This window comes from Anser brachyrhynchus (genome assembly GCF_964034855.1).
Source record: "Anser brachyrhynchus genome assembly, chromosome: 2".
Lineage (NCBI taxonomy): Eukaryota > Metazoa > Chordata > Aves > Anseriformes > Anatidae > Anser > Anser brachyrhynchus.
Window position 1 is genome coordinate 150243695 of NC_137695.1, and position 20754 is coordinate 150264448.

The 20754-nt window shown below is 44.2% G+C and overlaps 1 long non-coding RNA gene across 1 annotated transcript; it reads right to left on the minus strand.

Moving 5' to 3' along the window:
• Positions 1-5020: 5020 nt before the first annotated feature.
• Positions 5021-20218, minus strand: LOC308190175. Its single transcript, XR_013946970.1, has 3 exons — positions 12540-20218; positions 9177-9318; positions 5021-5886 (listed from the first exon to the last, which is right to left on the minus strand). It is a non-coding gene; the product is annotated as an uncharacterized lncRNA (long non-coding RNA).
• Between the last annotated feature and the right edge of the window lie 536 nt (positions 20219-20754).

The following is a 20754-nucleotide window of genomic DNA, read 5'->3' on the forward strand; positions in this document are numbered from 1 at the left end:
GTTGACACATACAAGGCTGCAGGTACAGTAAGTACTGTAGAGCTGGGCCCAGATGGAAATGGAGAAAGAATAGGACACTGGTATAAAAAGGGTGGAAAACCATTCCTACCCTCCAGCCATGTCTTAGCTGCTCAGTTTAAAAGTAAAGAAAAACAGCTCGGCAAAATACAAAAGAGAAAAAAAAGGGCCCTTACAGATTTGTCTCCCTTTTTTCGTTGAGTTTGCACATTTCACTTCTACAGGGGGAATAACAGCTGCAATCTTTCCTCATCACAATTGCAAAGAAATGATCATCCCCTTTCGCTGCATTTCCTAACTCCCCCAGTTCCTCTTTCAGGTTTATGCCTTTTCTGTATGAAGTTCTCTCGGTGGCATGGAAATTAATTGAAATGAGTGTGACTAAGAGGGGAAGACCCAATAATGTCAGGATTTCAGTAGTAGCTCCTGAATTGCGTAAGTACTATTTTTACAGAGATTGCAGACAATCTCATGAATCATTGCAAATGTACACAGCTAAACACAAGCTGTTTCTTCCCAAAGGCTGGGCCTGAGTGGTTAAAGCTTGTACATCCACAGTGCATGGGTGCTAATAATAACCACTACATTTAGACAGCCGTGAGCTGGTGTCACTCAGAAACATGATGGGGCCTGATCTATAGAGGTGTAGTGAAACCACAGCGCTCATAGAAACAAATCTCCTGCAAGCAATTACTTGGACTTCCTGCAAAATACCTCACCCCCACAGACCATTAAGAATGTCCCTGCCAGAAGTCTAGAGGCAAAAACACATCCAAATCCTCACCTGTGGTATTAGTCCTTTCCTTCCTTTGTCAGTACATTATTTGTCTTCCATTTGCCTTGAAGGCCAGCTATAACCCTTAGAGACCCCGATTTGAGGCAACTGCTGTAGTTCATATACTCTTTGTCCAATTTTCCTGCAGAGGTATTTGAACTTTCTTCCATCTGCTGCCATCTGTACCGGGAACTTATTCCTGAATTGAGATCAGCTCATTGTTCACTGCCCTTCTGCAGAATTATGCTATTCTTCAGAAGGAATTAAAACAGGAAAAGTGAGAGAAAAAGCTATCCTCTTTACTACATCATGACAGGCAGTAATCCTTATTAAGTTCCTCTGTAATCTCTACTGCTATTACCACTCGCTTTCCTCTGCTCTGCATTCTTTTTTTTCCTTCTTTCAGTCTGAACAAGCTGAGAGTTTTACTCTGGTGTGGCTTTTCATTCACACTGACCTTGAGATGGCATATTTCATTTTGGGAGAGGCAGTATTAATCAGTGTGGCTGCATGAGTATCTCTAATGCCTCATGGAGAAGGCTTCCTGTGCTTCCAGTCTCAGCTCCTCTCGGGCCTCTTGGCCCTGTGGCCACATTACATTACCCTTACTTACCACACCATAGTCTCCATGCTGTCTACACTACCAGGATGCATCATGGCAATTTGATGACTGCAGTACATTACGGAGACGCTCTCCAGCCAGGGAGTCTAGCACATGCAGCAGGAAGCAGGCGGGGAGTTAGCGAATGATGGGGACTGGAAGCAGAAATGACATCGGCTGGGACACAGAGGTGTGGGGACAGATGGGAGACTCACTTTCATGCAAAGACTCTGCTTGGTCTTGCCCATGCTACTCTAAGGGTTGTGCAGGTACTAATGGGGTCAGAACCCATAAAATATAGGGTCAGAAAGACAGTGTGTGTCCATTCCCCAGCCAAAAGGTGGGAATCAGTGACTCAGTGGTGAGGGACAGAGGAATGTCATTCTTGCGCCACTTATACAGCTGCCAGACTGCAGCTCAGAAGATGAGATTGCTTGGAGTCAGTTTTACAATGTCGCTGTCCTCCTCCAGGCATTTGTGAAGCATAAGGGTGTATGCTAAGAACATTGCAGATGGAGAACGTGTTTCCATCGAGATGCATACTTACAGTTTGCTGTTGCTCTTAAACCGGATTGGTTTCCTGTTTTTCATCTGGCAGCTCTGACTCTGGATGGCCAAGTGTGCTGCTCCTCTTTTGCTGCCTGTTTGCTTTTCTACTGGAGAGCAGCAGAAAGAGACTCTGAAAATCCTTAAATCTGAAGGCTAAACTAGGCTGCACATTGCTTTTCCCAACCCTATTATTAGGATTAACAGAGAGAGAGTTACCCATAAATCATTACATTTTTTTTTCTACGGAAGATGTATAGCTGTGTTTATAGCTTTTAAGAGGCTGTACAGACACTGCAAGCATGCTTCCCCAGCCAGAAGCAAAAGATGCTTGAATATAAATTGGAGTAGGACATTTTATTACTAATGTACATCTACTTGCAAGAATCCTGTACAATAATGATGTAAAATATTCTGCTTTTAAGAAATACGTACATAGGCACAGAGGACACAAAGTATTTTATATCTATGTATGAAGTAGACATAAGATAACAACAATGTAATATAGATGTACATATATATTTACTGTAATATGTAACTGTACTAGTCTCAAACCATTGGACTCAAAGTGAATAAAACATTAGCTTTTGTGCTAGGGAGCTAGGGCTCTGGCACTATCTGTGCATTGATATGTATTGATGCAGTGTCTGATATGATATGTACATGCAATAAAATTTCTCCAGCCATGAAGCTTCTGTTTCTCTCTGACCATCTGTATATTTGCTTGAAACATTTTCATTTCTGCAATTTTGAAGGGACATCAGGATTTTAAAATTCATTCAAAGCGAGGTTGCAAATCTCTTCAAGTCTTCCCTCTGTGGATTGCTGACTCTGAAAGCTGGATAAGATGTCACACAAAGGCCGCTGAGGAATAGAATGGAACAGCACAAGTGTTGTTTTAGTGTTTTTAGAAATGAGTGTCTCACACGCCCAGTGATGCATTGCTACAGCAGAGAGCTTGATGACGATACAGCTTGATGAAGTCCCTATGTGGGACTTAAGTTTGGTTCCTTCCCTGGCCGCTACAAGTTTCTTGACATTGTTTTGCTAATGAATCCCCCAGATATTAATGACAGTGAAGATGCGAGGAACAACAGACCATAAGTGCAACATGCATCAACATTCAGGGCGTATTCCTTCTTGGATACCTGATAAATTATCTAGTTTGCTACTCCTTATCTTAATCTTATCCAATACTAATTACAGCAGCCTCATCTCTGTTGGGACTGGGGATTTTTACAGTAGGAAATAATCAAGGGCAAACCAGTGGAAACTGAAGACTTAGCAGTACAATTAAATGCAATCTGCTCCTGTTCTTCCTCCAAAATGGCCTTTCAAAGGTGCAAGCTGGGGAATTGGCCACTGAGCTGAGTCAGCCGGGAGGGATTCATGCAGGAGCTGAGATTAAAACCTGAGCTCTTAAAAACGGTGTCAGGGGGTCACTGGGGAGCGGAGGCTGCTGGCGCCCATGCCCGGGAGAGCGGGGTGCTGCTGGGGAGCGTCTGGCAGCACCGGTGAATCACCCGTGCTCGCCCTTTGTTGTCCTGCCCGGCAGCCGGCCGAGGCACTCAGCCATTTTCTCCGAGGTGATCTGACAAGATCACAGCACGAGGAGGGCAGGCCGCCTGCCAGGAGCCAGCAATTTCGTTCTTTGCAGATACTGATCCCGGGCCTGCTCCTGAGGGCAGGTGGCCGCTCGGCCCCGGCGGCTGCGTCACCGTCCCATGGCTGCCGCCAGCTCAGGGGCTGGTCAGGTCTTGTGGGCCGAGCGCCATCGGCCCTCATGGCCCTCGCCTCATGCCGTTGGCCCACAGAGGCCGGTGTGCTGGCTGCGATGGCAGCAATACCCCACAGGGCAGTTCTGGCCAGACGCCATCTCAGTCCTGAAGCTGAGGAAGGTGCCGGTGTGGAGTCCCACTGCCTCCATCCGGCCTTTGTCCCCCAAACGCCACCTGTCACACTCCACCTCAGCCTTAGCCTGCAGCTTGCGTCTCCTCCATTGCCTGCCACATGGCTGCAGTGCCCTGGCATCTCAATGGGCTGCGGCCATGTCTGTCTGTCCCTGAAAACAATTACCACTGTCCTTTCTCCTGCAAATACAGGCCTGGTAACCTGTGCAACAATCCAGTCTGTTTCCCTCATCAAGACAGTTGCACATCCCCACTCTCATTAATCATACCGCCTGCAGCCATTCACTGCGGTGGCTGCTGTGTACACAGCGAGTAAACGGCTCTCCTCCCCATACCACTCACACTGATGTCACGCTGGGCTGCTCCCGCACACCGTGAAATGCCTCCCTTGGTGCTCTGATGGGCTCTCACTTCCTGACAAAAGCACCTGGGGATCTGCTGGCTTTGTGTGGCTCCCCTCGTGCTGCTCGAGGCAGAGACCCAGGGAGGCTGCAAATGGCTCTGCTGTGGTCATGCTGGAGGGTTTGCTGAGGAAATTCAGCCAGAAAGCAGGGTGCAAGAGCAGAAAGACCGAAGGACGCATGCAACCTTGGAATGTGAAGCCCAGTCATTGCAATGCAAGCTGGGTGGGGGGAATTTGGCCTGTACCTTGTATCTCATTCTGCCTATCCACCATGAAGCCTCTGGTAGGACAGGTGAGCACCAAGGGGGACTGTACATTACATTGCACAGAGGGACATTTTCTCCCTAATTCTTCTTGCTGACAAAAACCCCTGCTTTTGGAGATGTTGAGAAGTATCTTGCCTCTTTGCCTGCAAAGCTCATAGTTCAACCCTGTTTGCTGGAGAAGCAAAACTCTCTTGCTGGATGAAATCCACCTCTAAGTCAAGGTGCAAAGGAGCATCTCACCATTTTGCTGAGCTAGTACCCAGGGGTGAGTGATCTGCTTGGTCAGTATAAAAAAAGGCTTTCTAAAATGCTGCTTATTGAGCTGCATGAAAGAATTCATTTCTCTGAATTTAAGGAGAGCCTGTGGTACTGAACATATCAAGGAAAATTACACAAGCGTAGAAGTTCACAAAGTCAGAAAGTGTGAGAGACCGTCATTTAGTTTAACGTGTTTAATTTGTGGTATGACATTGTATTTCATTATCCACAGACATAGTCCACATAGGTTAGAAATCCCCTGGGGACAAGATAAATCAGGAGAGTGCTTGGTTAAATGTTATCTGCGGGGACTCCCACAAATTGATGCAACTGGTAATTCCTGGGGAATGTAGCAAAAAGAAAAGTATGAAGTTCTCAGATTCTGAGTAGTTCTTTGGTATCACTTCCAGATATCATGATATCACCACCATCAAGATGACAAGGCATGAAGAGGGTTAGAAGAGCAAACTTAAGTGGAAGACAAAACTGAAATGCCTTGGGCCAGCATTGGAAAGTTCATTTGTCCTCACTGATGTATGCTACCAGGTCTCTTCTGTGGTGTGCTCTATCATACACCTCCTACTTGAATGTGAAATAGTAGGTTTCAACAGTCAGACTCTTTCTTCATGGGACGTTACTCCATTTCAGAGGCTTTATATCACTATGTACTCTGGAATTTCTGAAATGTTCTTGGGAACAAGTGATGACTGCCTGGAGCTGAATATAGGTGGGCAGAAAGAGAGCAGATCTTTATGTTCAGCTTTGCTTCTGATACACTTCTGGGTGTGGGGAAGTAACAGGATTGCCTTTTTACTGAAGCACCCTTACAAGCATCAAGCAGCAGGTTGCCTTCCCATGACACATACGAAGGCAGGTTACAACAGGGTTTGTCAGTTATGTCACACAGTGTGATGTGGTGTGGTAATACAGTGTGACAGCAAGACAAAATGCAAGACCCTGTGTCAGAGGTCTGCTTTCAAAACATAGCCTGCTCCTTACCATCCCACGGTGCAAGAAGCTTTTCACCCAGATGTCACATGTTCTCTTCTTGGTTTGCCCATCTGTTAGGGTTGTATCTCCGGAACTTATTTCCCATGGCTGAACAGCAGCTTAAGAGAGGTCAAAAAGACATAAAGCAAAGACTTTGTATTCTTGCTATTTCCTCCCTCTGCTCCGACATCTACATCATTTTAACAAGAACAGAAGCACACTAACAGCTTTGAATGTTTTCTTGGGTATTTCTGAAAGCGCTGCTTGTCCCAGTGTTGTGGTGCCAAATTCACAAGATTTTGACAGGAAGCACAAGCCAACGTCTAATGCTTAGGAAAAAAAATGCCCTCCAGTACCCCAGGGAGTATAACACTAGTTATGCTTTCCATGCTGCTTTGGTGATGGCCCTCAGCTCTGTCCTGGAGGTATTTACCTGTGTGGGCAAGACTGTGGTGTTAATTACAATGCACCAGGAAATAAGCAATTGTGTAACATGTTAAGGAATAGTACCCCTCAACCCAATAACCACTTTCCATTTCATCTTGTTACCTTTTCCAGGCTGTATCCAGCACTTAAGTTTGTGTCTGAGGTAGAGAATATAATGATGCCTTGAACCTAATTGTCCTGCCTGACTACTTGCATTTATATCCATGCATTTAACGGATGGAATAGTTTATTTACCTTTTTCTAATGACCTCATTTGTAGTCAGCTCCACTGCTTGCAAGGGTGATGTATGGAGACAGCAATATCAATATTGCTTCTACTATGCAAACACTGGTAGTGCAGGAAGGTGTTGACCTGCTGTAAGCAGAAGTTCACCTAAGGCCCACATGATCTAGAAGGATGGAGATATGCTTGAAAGAAGGATTTAAGCACCTAACTGCCAACTTAGACTCTCAAAACCTCTCTCATTTTTTGTTTGTCAGCATTGGCATTTCTGCCAAGAATGTCTCCATTGCTCCATTACTTCTACACGTGCTTCTCTGGACACTTCTCTGGAGAAAACTGGCTCTGATTTGTTTCTTTGGTAATGAGATTCACAAGGTAGGTGTACTTCCACCTGTCTAACTGTGAAGGTCTAATTTTACTCTGAAAACAGAAGCCCTGACTAGATTCCCTCTTGTCTGGAGAGGATGAGAGTGTTGGGGAGCACTTACATGTGTAGGAGGCAAATCTGCTCTTTGCTGGTGGTAGAGCACTAGAGTTTACATACAGCTTTATGACAGTCGGGTCTTTATGAATCATTATGAGTCCCTCTGGATGACAGGCTTCTGTTTTACATTAAAAATATTATTTGGAGCAGGGATTGAAACATGAGTCTCCCAGATGTTGTTGTTGGGTTCCTAGTACACTAGCCATTTAGTTATAGTCACACTGAATTCACAGAAAGACTTCAGCATTGAAGTCTTATCCTCAGAGAAGAGTAAACTCAGACATTAAAGTAACTCACTTGCTCATTTCCGACAAATTAGGAGGTACTTAAAACTAGTAGGCATCAGGTTTTACCAAGAAAGTTCTGTCAGTCTCTAACATTTCTGCTTCTAGGCATGTCTGCTTCATGTCTGCTTATGCTTTGCATTGGGTTGAGGAGTGCCTACAGCCCTACATGATCCACAGTCCCTCCTACCTGTTTTTGTCACCTAGGGCCTGAACCAAAAGGCATCCCTGAGCACACATATGGAAAGAGAACTTCCCTTAAAAGTTGCATCCAGATATTTCTGTGGATATATCTGGACACATCCCATGTTCCATCACTCAGACGGAACATGGGATGTGTGCGCGCCATCAATTTGTCTACCAGAGAAGGTCTGAACCTGCTTCTCTCACATGCTATTTCCAATCAACAGGCTACAGAGTGTCTCAGGGTGGGACATTCTCCATCCTGCTTCTGTGTGTGGTCCCTGCAGCATGGGGTAGGTGTCCATAGGGCCAGGGAGCCAGCCCCATTCTGCAGGCAGAGGTCAGGGCATTGCCTGGAAGGATGCTGAGGTTCCAGCCCTGCTGTACTGCCCGAAACCATCCCTTTGGGAGCTGATGGGGACACGTTGCCCGAGTTGGGCGAGTGCAGAGCAGGGCCTGACACATGGTGGCAGTGTGGAGCTGGCTCCACCGCGGTGGGCTCTGGGCAGCGCTGGTCCTCTGCAGAGGACCTCGGAGCGCTGCTCTGAGGGCTGGAGGAGGTCAGCTGGGAAGGGTCACTGCCACCTGGACCCCCAGGGAAGCAAAAGGAAAAGTTCAAGTGCCTTGGCAACGGCTCAAGCCGACCCTTTAATGAGATGGACTGGAATAAGAGGGTGGACTGAATTCCTGATGCACAGATTAGACTTGTTTATTTTCATCTCCATAAGCATACGGAGGGCTATCAGATGTCTTGCTATTGTTCTCCCATTAAACATACTTGTGACTCCACATGCCTAACATGAGCTGTGTATGCATGTATCAGGGATGGTGGAGGTGACCAGAGGATTTAATTTTACTTTCCTAGAGCCACTTTTGGGTGGGAGCTTATGCTGTAGTCTTACTTAATTAGCCACAAGGACCTCCAGGCTGACTGAGCAAAGGCATCAGAAGTGCTAAAGAGAGAGTTTCTCTGGCAAATGCTCTGTGAAAGCGCTTCTGTGATGTGGGCAATAAATGACCCTTTTGAGAGCAAGTGACATTGGGCTTTCTGTTATGGAGTTTGGCCTTTTCATGCTAAGGAGACTTGGGAGCCGCAGTTGCCAGAGGGAAGCTGGGGCATTTTGTTGCTGCTAGACTTTCTGGGAAGACAGGGCACATTTTTTTTTTTTATTTTTTTTTTTTCCCTAAGGAAAGAGTTAAGCAAGAACATTTTGCTGAAGAAGCAGCTTTGGAATGACTTGATATAAAGTCAGGTAGAGTGCAAGTTGGTCCAATTCTTGGGTCAGATATTGGTTGGGGATATCAGGAGGTAGCCATTTACAAATGCATGAATAGAGGAAGGCTTATTTGGGAGCAGCTTATCCATTGTGGGATGGAAGAATAGGAACTATTCCTTCCTTCCTTCCTTCCTTCCTTCCTTCCTTCCTTCCTTCCTTCCTTCCTTCCTTTCTTTTTTCAGTAAACACGGCTGAAAATATTAAAAATTAAGTATATCTAAAACCTTTTTTACTAATTGATTGGAAAGACCTCATACTTCAGCAAAACCATCAGGTTCTTTAATCACCAGGAAATCTGAGAAAATAACCAACTAGCAAAATAACTAAAGGTGGGATGCTTTTTTTTTTTTTTTTTTAAATGGGCTAAGTTTATGCCTGTTGCACAGAAAAATTTCAGATGGATGTAGTTTAGTGAAAGCTTTTTTGCCAGTGTGCCTGAGATGGGATATCATGGTATCAGTTCTGTAAGATGTGGAAATATGAAGAGAAATACAATTTTAAAGCAGAATACCTTAATCTCAATGATGTCTGTGGTGGAGAATCTGTCACACTCCGACCCTTTCAAATCCTGCAGCGTGAGACAATGTTCTAGCATCAAACTTCCCCAAAATGCTCCAGTCCTCCAAATTGCCTAATATACTCTATTTTACATTCTGAAAAGGAGAAAAAGAAATTTATGAAAACAAGAACAACAACAAAAATCAACAGTATATTTTAAACATATTGGCAGGATTTCCTACTAGTCTTAGCACTACCTGATTGTAAGTTTTACAGTGGCTTGAGTTTGACCTCCGTGCAGAGAATTAGCATCAGGCAGGCACCACTTGAATCCTTCCACCCAGGGGTGAATTTCAGCCTGTATAATTTTATTATTCCTTTGACTATCACAATCAGGGACATTTGCATAGAGGGCACACTTTGAAGAGTTTATTACTGAGCACTCATCATTCACTTAAACCCTCAGATCTTTTTCATGTAGCTATAGAGAGAACACTTTCATGAGCTTGACGACTTTTTCTTCTAGCTGTTTTTCATTTCCAAGGAAACAAATAAGAATGACTTTGAAGAGCTGATTAGCCTATGAGCTAATTTATGGATTTTTCATAGTCTAGTAATTTTGAGCCTCTTGCATGGGACTGATTTTTGTTTGGAGTAAGACTGTAGATTGTAGTCAATAGAGACAGGGTTTATAAAGTAGCTTAACACTGGCTGCAGCATTCCCCTCAAGTTTAATAGGACTTTTGCTGCTAAGTTTAATGAAAATAACAGTGAGGGCTCTTGAAAATCCAATTTTTCCTGCTTGCTGAGCCCTATTTTTTCACATAGATTTACTGAAAACTCTTTTTTATGAAAGACAGACCATGTTCCGTCACTAGTAAGTTGGCATTAAGATATTTGATGGCAAAATGTGGGCCAGCATACTCATGGAAAAAGCTTTCTACTGAGCTGGGGAAGAGTGAAGTACAGTGGATGGGGAAAAGTCTCAATTCCTCTTTACTTTTTTTCAGGTGAAAGTAGGCAAAATTGCTCAAAAGCTGATATATGGGATGTGGCACAGCCTGTGCTTGCAGTGACAGTCAACAGGATTCTCATATTTGGGTATGTTTGACTACACGGCTGGATTCAAGGACATACTTGGAAGACAACTAAGACTAGGCCTCCTATGAAATACATTTGGAGAAAGCTTGTTAGTGTTGTCTGGAAGGTGACCAGTGAATATTGCACACCCACTGGTGAGGCATTACTCTGGTACATGGGAGATTTGAGGGCCACCCCCTTTCTTTTCAATCAGAAATCTGAATCCAAGAACCATAACTGCTAGATTGGTTGGTCCTTTTCCCTTCCCTTCCCTTCCCTTCCCTTCCCTTCCCTTCCCTTCCCTTCCCTTCCCTTCCCTTCCCTTCCCTTCCCTTCCCTTCCCTTCCCTTCCCTTCCCTTCCCTTCCCTTCCCTTCCCTTCCCTTCCCTTCCCTTCCCTTCCCTTCCCTTCCCTTCCCTTCCCTTCCCTTCCCTTCCCTTCCCTTCCCTTCCCTTCCCTTCCCTTCCCTTCCCTTCCCTTCCCTTCCCTTCCCTTCCCTTCCCTTCCCTTCCCTTCCCTTCCCTTCCCTTCCCTTCCCTTCCCTTCCCTTCCCTTCCCTTCCCTTCCCTTCCCTTCCCTTCCCTTCCCTTCCCTTCCCTTCCCTTCCCTTCCCTTCCCTTCCCTTCCCTTCCCTTCCCTTCCCTTCCCTTTCTTTTCCTTCTTTTTTTTTTTTTTTAAATTAAATTTTATTTTTTTCCCCTACTTTTTATTAAGATAAGGCTGGTTTGAGAGCTTCACTCCAGGAACAAATTCTGACTGACAGTCCTGAGAGTGCATAGGTGTGTCCTTCTGACATGGAATCAGACTGAAACATCTCATTTAAAACATCTCATATTCAATTAATTTCTGCTGAACGTACAGCCTCACCCAACAAAACCTCACCTGGGTCCCTGGCAGGCCTTGTCTTAGAGAACTTACTGCCTCAGTAAGTGAGTGAACATGGGGATGTGCACCTAAATTTTTGCCCACCCAAATAGTTACAAGGATCTGAGCCTTAGAGGGCATTTTAGACTGCCTCTTCCCCCACTATTTTGCCCTCTTGCTTTCTGATGGATACTAGCAAAGGAGGCAATCAAGGACCCATCAGAGCAGAAAATGTGTGCTGTTCTTTGTTGATGTCTTGAGCCTTATCATTTATTTTGAGTGCTGTGGGCGGAATACAATACGCTAGAAAACCATGCACATTGCTTGCTCAGTGGTTGTGAGAAAAGCAGCCTTGGTCCTACTGCTGCCCCAGTGGATGGTCTGAAATAATTTGGTCCTTACTTTCTCATCTGTGAAATACGGAAGCTAACTTGGGAGTCTGATGCAAGATGACCCTCTCCAGTGTGCTCTATTCAGATAAAACACTGTGGTCTCACCAGCAGCTTGCTGTCTCCATGCAGACCTGGGGTACTTTTTCCCCCTTTATCTCTTCTTGCACATGGACAGCTCTTGGTGGCTCTGACACAGCAGCAGCTGCTGCCTCTGGTTCTGGTGGCAGCACTTTGCCCTGCTGGCAATGTTATTACCTTTTTCCTTTGCTTTGTCATGGGGGGAATTTGTATTTGTTTGCCAGGCTAAAGGCAGTGCAATAGATGAAGTCTATAAATGCTGAGGACCTCAAAAAATAAGAGAAAAGGGGACAATAAGATGCATGATTTTTAAGATGAATGACAAGTGGTGCAAGGGAAACATCCTTCATGGTTTTTGGTTTCCTTAAGTATCCTGGTACATTATAACCACAAACTATAACACGGAGAGTGAAGCAAAGTCAGCCAAACAGCTAAATTGGTGCTTTGAATCCAGGGCAGGATATGTCTGATTACCCTTTGCAACTTAACTGATAGGGTTTGCTCTATTTATGGCTGAGAAGTTCTGTGATCTTGCAGGAAATTGCTTCCTGTACATGCCATTCTTAATAGATTTTTAAATTCATGGCTGCTCTAGGAAAGTGGATTGTAATGCAGGAGAGTATGCATTTTTCTCCAGCTTTTAAGGAGCAGCCTTAATGATGGTTATTGTTGATGAGGGCATTACAGAGTATTCGTGTAGCAACCACCTTGAATAGCTTAGTGTTGGGAGCTTTAATTTTCCATTTAATAACAGTGAAACTAGTTAATACTAATTTTATACAATCACTTCCTAAGCTTCTTAGAAAGCATGCAGTCATGGATTTAGTCTGTGCCATGGGGGAATGCCATACATCATGAGGCTCAAAAAAAACCCCAGAGCTATTAGAGCTATGTGTAATATTTTACATCCCGCCTCGGATCCACTTTGTAAGGCCTCTGATTCACGGGCGAGGATGGCTTACCCGGAGATGGCTGCGGCGATTCCTGCTGCCGGCTGTCTGCCCCACCTCTCTCTCGGAAGTTTTCATCCGTGCTGCGAAGGTGGCTCAGCTGTTTTGGAGGCAGCTGTTGAACCAGCACGGTTTGCAGAGCAGTAATATTAATAGAAAAACTGGCACCAGCTTTGGCTGCCTTTAATACACCCAGCTGTAATTTGCAGCGGTTCAATTCCTGCCGCACAAGCAGCTGAGGTGTCCTGAAGCAGGGGCAGGGCTTGGAGGTGAAGATGGGAACCCCTACAGCCATCCCCGGCCATCCCTATTCATCAGCCAGATACCCAGAGCTGGGCTGGGGTTTGCAAACTCACGCAGCGCTGCTTGCCTCCATTCAGCTGTCTCCTTCCTCAGACTGACTTCCCATTGTGTCCTGTGCTGACTCATGGGGGTCTGTGGTCTCTCTGCATCCCACTGGGATTTTTGGGAAAGGGAGCATTTCCCCCCAAAATAGCATTTCTACTTTTGGGGACACAAGGGCCCCATGGAGCGCCAGGGCCATGGGAGGCACGATATGCGCTTCTTCACACAGAGCCTTGCTGGGCCTTAGCCCTATGTGTTTATCGTTGAAACCTGCTTTTGAGGTTTCTGTGGTAACTTCTTCAAAAGCAAATGTCAGATGGTAATACTGGGCTGTGGATTTCTCAATTCACTCTTACCTAAGATGCCCAGTCAAGGGGCAGCGTCAATGCTGTGTTATTTAACCAGCTTATGTGGGACACACCAGCCTCTTGCTGGTTCACGGGAAAGCCTCTCCTCCCGTGGCCGTCTCGCTGAGGTTGCCAATAACCAACACCCAAGACTGCCTCGCTGCTGAAAATCACTTGCATTTTTTCCCCACAAGTCACTCACAGGCTGATGATTTTTGTTGTGAACAGCTTGTGCTTTCCGCCTGCGTTTGGCCTCAGCAGCAGGATGGAGCATCGTGTTTGCCACCCCGTCAGACAGTATCTCATGGCTACTTTTAGAAAAGGGAGGCAAAAAAATAAAAAAGGAAAGGGGAGGGGAACAAAACCCAGTTTTGAGGACTTCAACAGCTCTTGTTTTTCATCAGGCATGTCTTCTCCGTCTCTTTTCAGGTGTCACTGAGGGTGATTTTTTGAGAAGTGTGGCCGATGTCCTAATTGCACCTTTCAAAGCAAGAACCGAAACTTTTTTATGTGGGAAGAGCAGGCCAGGATTGTGCTCGGTTATGGCAACCAGCCCTGCCAGCCACAGTTACTGCCCTCCCTGGGGCACGTCTATGGACTTGCAGCTTCTCCGAGCCCTCCAGCCTCTATGAGAGGGGGCCAGAGATCAGAGGAGGGAGGAGAGGGAAAATTCAGGACTGGGGTACCTGAACCGTTGGGATGATTTAAGAGGGGACGTGGAAGTAGACAGGAGTGTCTGGCAGAAGAAGAGACAGGGACTTTCCTGGGGTTTGTTGCTGAGGGTGGTGGGGGATGCTGTGGTTTAGAGGCTTGGGGCAAGGGGATGTGGGGATGGGGAGAAAGGGGCCAAATCCTGAGGACTGTGAGGTGAAAACCAGGATACTGCAGCAGTACAAGCAGGGCACTCAGAGAGTAAGGCACCCTCCTCTGCTCCTTCCCACAGCCCTGGCTCTTCTTGGCTTGGAAGCAGGACACACACAAAAGCCTACCAGAAGCTCCCATCCTTTTTTTTTTTCCTTTCGCTGCAGGAAGCAAAGCAGTCCTAGTTGCATATTCAGTAGTAATTTACATGGTTTTGGTTAGTTACACAAGATATGTGGAGTTTCTCTTCCCCTAACTTGAATGTCTTGCATAACTAGTCAGCATAGTGTGAATTGTCAGTGTGAATTGTCAGCCCTACAATCAGGACTACCAACTGCAGTTTGCCTTGACAAAGGAGACAGCAGAAGCACAGGGGGGTTGAGAACAGGCAACAAAAATAATTAAGCACGGACAGACTTCCCTCAGGAAGAAACTGAAAAGAATAGGACTACTTTGTTAGAGAGCAGATGACTAAGAGCTATACAAATTAATGAATGGGACAGAGAAAGTCAGGGGGGTGTTCCTGTTTACCCTCTTGAGCTATAAAAGAACAAGGCAACGCTCAATTAAAGGGGAAGCAAAAAGTATCAGGTGACAAAACCCACTTTGCTTAGGATGGGATTGAGTTGCATTTGAGGAGTCTGTCTCACCACCCAGCGTGGAGGGAGCCTCAAGGACTGCACTGCGGAGGGTGCAGCTTGTAGGCACTTACTTATGTGGATGAATCCCACAGTGTTGTTTTTTTAAGGCAATACTTGTTTACATGGAAAAAATAAGGCATGGGACATGTTTGAAAGTGTTAAGATTTCTTTTTCCAACTGCTGGTTTCATGAATGCAGGGTAAAAATTTCCTTTGTGTGATAATTTATAATTTTTAAACATCTTTCTCTACGGCAGCGGAGTGCTTTTTATTGGTTCCAGCAGCCCTCCTCTACCACTATATGACAGTTATATAGTTATTTAAAATGACATTTTCCTTTGTGTTAATTTCCTGCCATTAGCCTCCTAGTATGGGATGTCTGATTATTGGCTCCCTCACTCACAGCAGGTATAAGCATTTCCATTACAGGGACTGGGAAGCCGTAGTTTCCGAACAGAGGTTGTATGAACACAATGAAAGGCTGATAAACACTGAACAGAAAGACTTTCTCTTCTTTAAAGAGCTAGTAAATGTAACACAAGAGACAAAGGATGAAAAGAAATGGAAAAGCACCTAACATCTTATTTAATACTATGATCATGTGTAGAGTCATAGATTGACACTGGAACTCTACTTGGTACTTCAGATTCTGTTCCAGTGATCTAAAATGGTATTGAAAACTCATCTGAAATGCTGGGGAGCATTTCGGGGTTGCAGCAACCAGTTCATCTTAGATACAGCAGATGATGTCAAGGCTCTCTGCTACCTGAATTAACTAGAACTTGAATTATTTTAAATGTTTTACAGCGTCTTGCACAAACATGATCTGATGCCTAAAGGCTCCAATTAGGAAAGGGAATACAAAATGAGCTGCTCACCTTATTGAGATGGTGCTCAGCTACCAGCGTAAATATGGGTGAGGTAGAAACGAACTGATTACTAACTACATGGGAAGATAAAGGACTTGGCAGCACTGGACTAGTGCCCAAGCCAGCCTCCATAATGAGAGAGGGGAGGTTTTCCTTCTGTGTGTAGTGGTCACACACTGACATATAATCACAACAGAAACTCTCCGTGTGCTTGCAGGACTCTAGGACAGTTCTTCTTGGCCTAGAGGTCATGCCCCAAGAGGGTTACAAGTGGCGTCCTGACTCAACAGATACTAAACTGTTTGGTTTAATATTTAGAGTCATGAGAATGTCAGAAACTATGTTTTAACAGGGAAGTGCTTGAGAACTGCTGTGTGAAGAGCTTTGTCCTGTAAGATGTTGTATACCCAGCATACCTGTCCTAGCAAAGTCAATGAAGACATACCTGTGTGCTGAGTCGAGCATGTGTTTAAGCACCTTGCAGGATCACTGCCAGCACTTACAGCCCTGAGCCAAATCCTAGGCAGTTTCTGGTGCTTCCTCCCCCAAACCCTAAGTTTAAAAATATATGGATCTAAAACTATTAAGTGAAGGAAAACACTATTCACAAAGTTCTAAATGAAAATATGTCTTCTAATGAATGCAGATAACTAATGCTGAGCTTCGCAGTGGTCTTCAAGATTCAGACAGTTACAAAATTATAAAGAAGGAAGCCATGCTACAGCCTGAAAAATCCTGACATTAGTAGAGGGGTGAAGAGACAGTTGGGGGTGCCAGGGATATATTATCTCTCTATTTTTTCAAAAGGGTTATCATAAAACTGATGTTTGGCCTAAAGACGACAAAGACTGTATTTTAGGTGTTGTTGCCTAAATTTTGAAATGTGACAAGTGGCTTGACTTTCAGAGATGCTGACCCTAACGGTAGAATCTGGAAGCTAGAGCATGTTTTTTGTAATTTTTAGGGTCAGATGGGTCAGGCAGATGATCTCATCCAGCTTCTCGAAACAGGCCATACCATTTAACTTAGTAATTCTTTCTGCTGAAGGAATTCTTCTCCTTTATGTAAGCAAACATGGCAGAGCTCAACAATACATGACAATTTTTCAGTTCCTTAATACCTAGAGTAAACAGGACTGATGGTAAGAGGAAAAATAAGGGGGTTGTTCTTGCCTGGTGTTTCTTTCCCCAGTAAATACGGGCAGTGTTTATCTTTAGCATGTTTTCTCCTATCAACAAGATATTTTTACAGTTTCCGAGCTATGTCCTTTGTATAAAATTTTCCTACATTTCCTGTGGCCTCCCTGCCCAGCTCTCTGTGCCCTTTTCCTACTGTAAAGCCCACAAAAAAGCAAATTTCATGCAACAGACCTGTTATCTTTGAACTTTGCCTTAACTGAAATGAGAAGAAAGTTTACTTGGAAATGGTTGTAGGAAACAGGTGAAATTGGACTAGAAAGTTCAGTTGTAGTAGAAGACCACAAGGAAGGTTTCTTCAGTATGTACCTAGATTTAGACGCCAGCCCGAATTTTGTCAGCACAAACAGTGCTTACAAGCAGATGTATATCCCCCAGAATGTTGGGGTATATTTTTAAAATTATTTTTCACAGCATGTTCCCAATCTTCTGCTCTGTGCTTAAAAATCGGGACTTGCCAGTAAAAGAAGGTGATATTTTGCTAGCAATCTATGTTGCAGCAGACAGGTCTTATAGCAGAGACCCCCATCAGTGTTGGAAAACATGTTAATTGCGGAATCTTTAGATTCACAAAGAGGTTTTCTGCCTTATCATTGCCCTGCTCCCTGCTTATTGGTCACAAAATTATAGGTTCTGCCTAAAATTTGATATTTTTTTTCTTCAGTTGTGCTTATCACGTGGCAGTATAGCTACACCACAAGCAGACAAATGAAGGGAAGTATGTATTTTGTATGTGCGTGTGGACACTTTAGGACTATTGTATCTTTTAAAAATTTTGTCCATTAGTAATCTGAATCTCCCGTTAGAGCTTAGTTCTTGCCAGCATCAGCCACGTTGTGTATGAAGGCAGGCACCTCAGTGTATTCAGACTGATGACCCTGGGTGAAAGTACTTGAGTTAAGCAGTATAAGCACAAGCACCAGAATGGGAAAAGACTCATGATGGCCTTGATTCCAACTTCAGGGTTCAGCCTTAAGGATCTGTGATTAAGCCACCGTTGGCTGTGTGATGGAGGGTACATGAATGTGTGACACAGGGTAGACACCCAAGTCTGACCTAATCAACAGTGAATCTTTTGTATTAAGTCTATGGGAAGAAGGCGTTGGGGTGAAAAATTGTTTCTAACTCCCCATACATTGAGCCTTAAGTAATTAGGGAAGACCTTGGTGCTTAACTTCTGGGTGGTGAAGTGGAAGTGAAGGAAACTTAACATAGTTGTAGCAAGGTGGTCAGCACTGCCACATATGCTGAAAGCAAAGATGCTGTAATGAATTCTGAGGATTTTGCTTATCTGGAATGTTTCTCAGGGCTGTAGTAACTTATTGCAGCCTGCAGTAACAAACTGCTCTTTTCTGAGGAAATCTGACCTTGTGCAATTCAATTCTAACAGAAAGTGTATTCAAGGTTGAGACAGTGCAGACTTCCCATGCACCCAGGAAGCCTTTCTTGCAGTCCAGTGAGTGTTAAAAGATTCTAATTAACTTCTTTCTTAGCATCTCATGTAAATGGAATGATGAGGACTTCACAAAATCATTTGCCTTGGCAGTATACAGGCCTCCTTGAAATCCAGCTACTGCCGGCTGCACTCACACCAGCACTGAAGAATCAAGACATACAAACAAAATGAGAGGAATGATTTCCAGTCTCCAAAGCTAAAAGAAGTTTCAGCCTGAGGATCATGTTTTAGTCTATCATTAATAGCTGGCTATTTTAAATTCCCCTAGGTGGACGGTTGTGTCATTTAAGCTTTAAACTCTGCAGTTTGTATCAGTCTTCTTCTGTACTAAGCAAAAGAGTTTGTGATAATAAGAAGCAGCCTTCCTCTTGAAGAATTCAGTTCAAAAAGAGCAAGATATGACAGATCTGGGGATGGGAAATGGAGTTCCGTGGAGACAAAGGTCATGCAGTAAATCAGTGTCAGAGCCAGGACCAGAAACAAATTCGTGGCATACTGGACCAGGCCACTCTCAACTTCTTCTATCAGCTGGTGGGCTGCAAAGAGTAGTGTGGAACAGTCTGTCAAATAAGGAAAAGAACACTCGTCCGTTTCACTAACCCTGCTGATAGCAGTTCTTGTGAGAGAATTTTCTCTAATGAGCCATGTACATTCTTTAATGGTAAGGGACAAGGGAAAAATAAAGCATTTATGAAATGTTCAGCCTAGTGTTGAGAATGTTGCAGTTTCAAGGCACGTGTCAGTCAGTAGAAAGCACAAGATGCCAATGCTTGTATTCACCAGCAATTTGCTCTGAAAATCAGCTGACTTTGCAGTTTCTGATGGCAAGTGTTGCAATGGTCAGAGGCTCTGTTTCATTTCTCTGTGAAATACCTCTGAGGCCCTTTGGGCTAACTCCTTATGTGATCATGGACACTGTATTGCCTAACTTTCAGGCATCCTGCTGTCTCGTGGCATCCCCAGACCTGTGTTAGGCACTCAGACTTCCTTCCCTTGCAAAGCCTGGACATTTAAAGACACTGAAGACGTTAAAACTCTAGGACAGGATTTATAGGATTTATTGCCTGGTAGGGAAACCCAATAGCTAGACCCCTTAAATGGGGTGTCTTTCTCCAGGACAGTCCCGATGTAAACCTTAAGTGACAATGACCTCTTATGTTGCTAAGACATGCCAGCACTTTCCGACTGTGTAGAGGGACATCTTCTCACTGCTACCCTGATAGTCAGAGCTAGACCTGTCATTTGGGAGTCAAGGCAGCTATCTTCTGATTCTTCCACCTCCTGAGTTTCTGGAAAAATGAATGATTTTCCCCATTTTAGGGGAATCACCTTGGTAAAACTTAAATTGGGATGAGGATAATCATAAAACAGCCTTCTCACTAGTGGTCTTCTGTGATGCCTGGCCATGAAGCCACATACAGCTGAGCAAGTACAGAGTATACCTAGAATATACCTGTTGGTTTGGGACCATGGAGACAAGTGAGAGAATATCTAGGTTCACTCCTGCCCAGACAGGATTTTGGCATTAGCTGAGATGGTATCAAATGGTTTGATAGTGTCAGAAGCAAGAGGTTGCTGCTGGCATGAACTTGGTTGCCTGCAGCTCTAGATGTCAGCTGAGCAGGGTTTTTGAAGATCCTGGTGATAGTAAGATGCTTAAGCTCTACTGAAAGTAGGCCTTTTCGAGTCACACCCTCCTTGTCCAGTCTTGCCACTGTTTTAGTTCACTTTGCAAATAATAAATACAGGCTTCGTTTGGTACTAGCAAACTCTGAGGGACAAAATGTTAATGTCATAATTTGAACATAAATAATTCCCTTCACCGAAGTTTAGAAAGTTGTAGTCTTTCTTTCTTTCTTTCTTTCTTTCTTTCTTTCTTTCTTTCTTTCTTTCTTTCTTTCTTTCTTTCTTTCTTTCTTTCTTTCTTTCTTCATTAGCTAAAAGCTGAAAATGTATTTCAAATCCTGGCTGGCTAATTATAACACAATGCTCTTTTAATGGAAAAAAAGTAGCTCTGCACATGGCAGGGCAACTGTCTCCTCTGTGTTGAGATCTATTTCTTTTCACAGAACTGAAATATGCTGGGCTGGATAAATGAGATGTTCTCTGAACTTTTTGTTTACTTCAGAAGTGTAATATATGTCTATGGGCAAAAACTTCTGACTGCAGAGATATTGAGGGATCAGGAAAATGTATGAGCACTGCTTTCTTCCATTTAGGGCAAGAAAGCTGACTTGTGTGTATAGAAATGTACTGCATGCAGTTGTCCTTCAGAGGCACAGGCAGACAACTGTCTTTCCATTGCCCCCTGCCTTTTTTTTTTTTTTTTTTGTACAATCCTTTACAATAGTGCAGAAAGGATAGACCATTATTCGCATGTGACAGCACAATATCCTACCTCTGCAGCACTCAGCTGTCCTGGTCTAGGACAATGGCAAGTTGGACAGCCCACGTGGGGTGAAATGGAGCTGAAGAAGTGATTATACTCCATAAGGAGTTATTAATAAAATGTA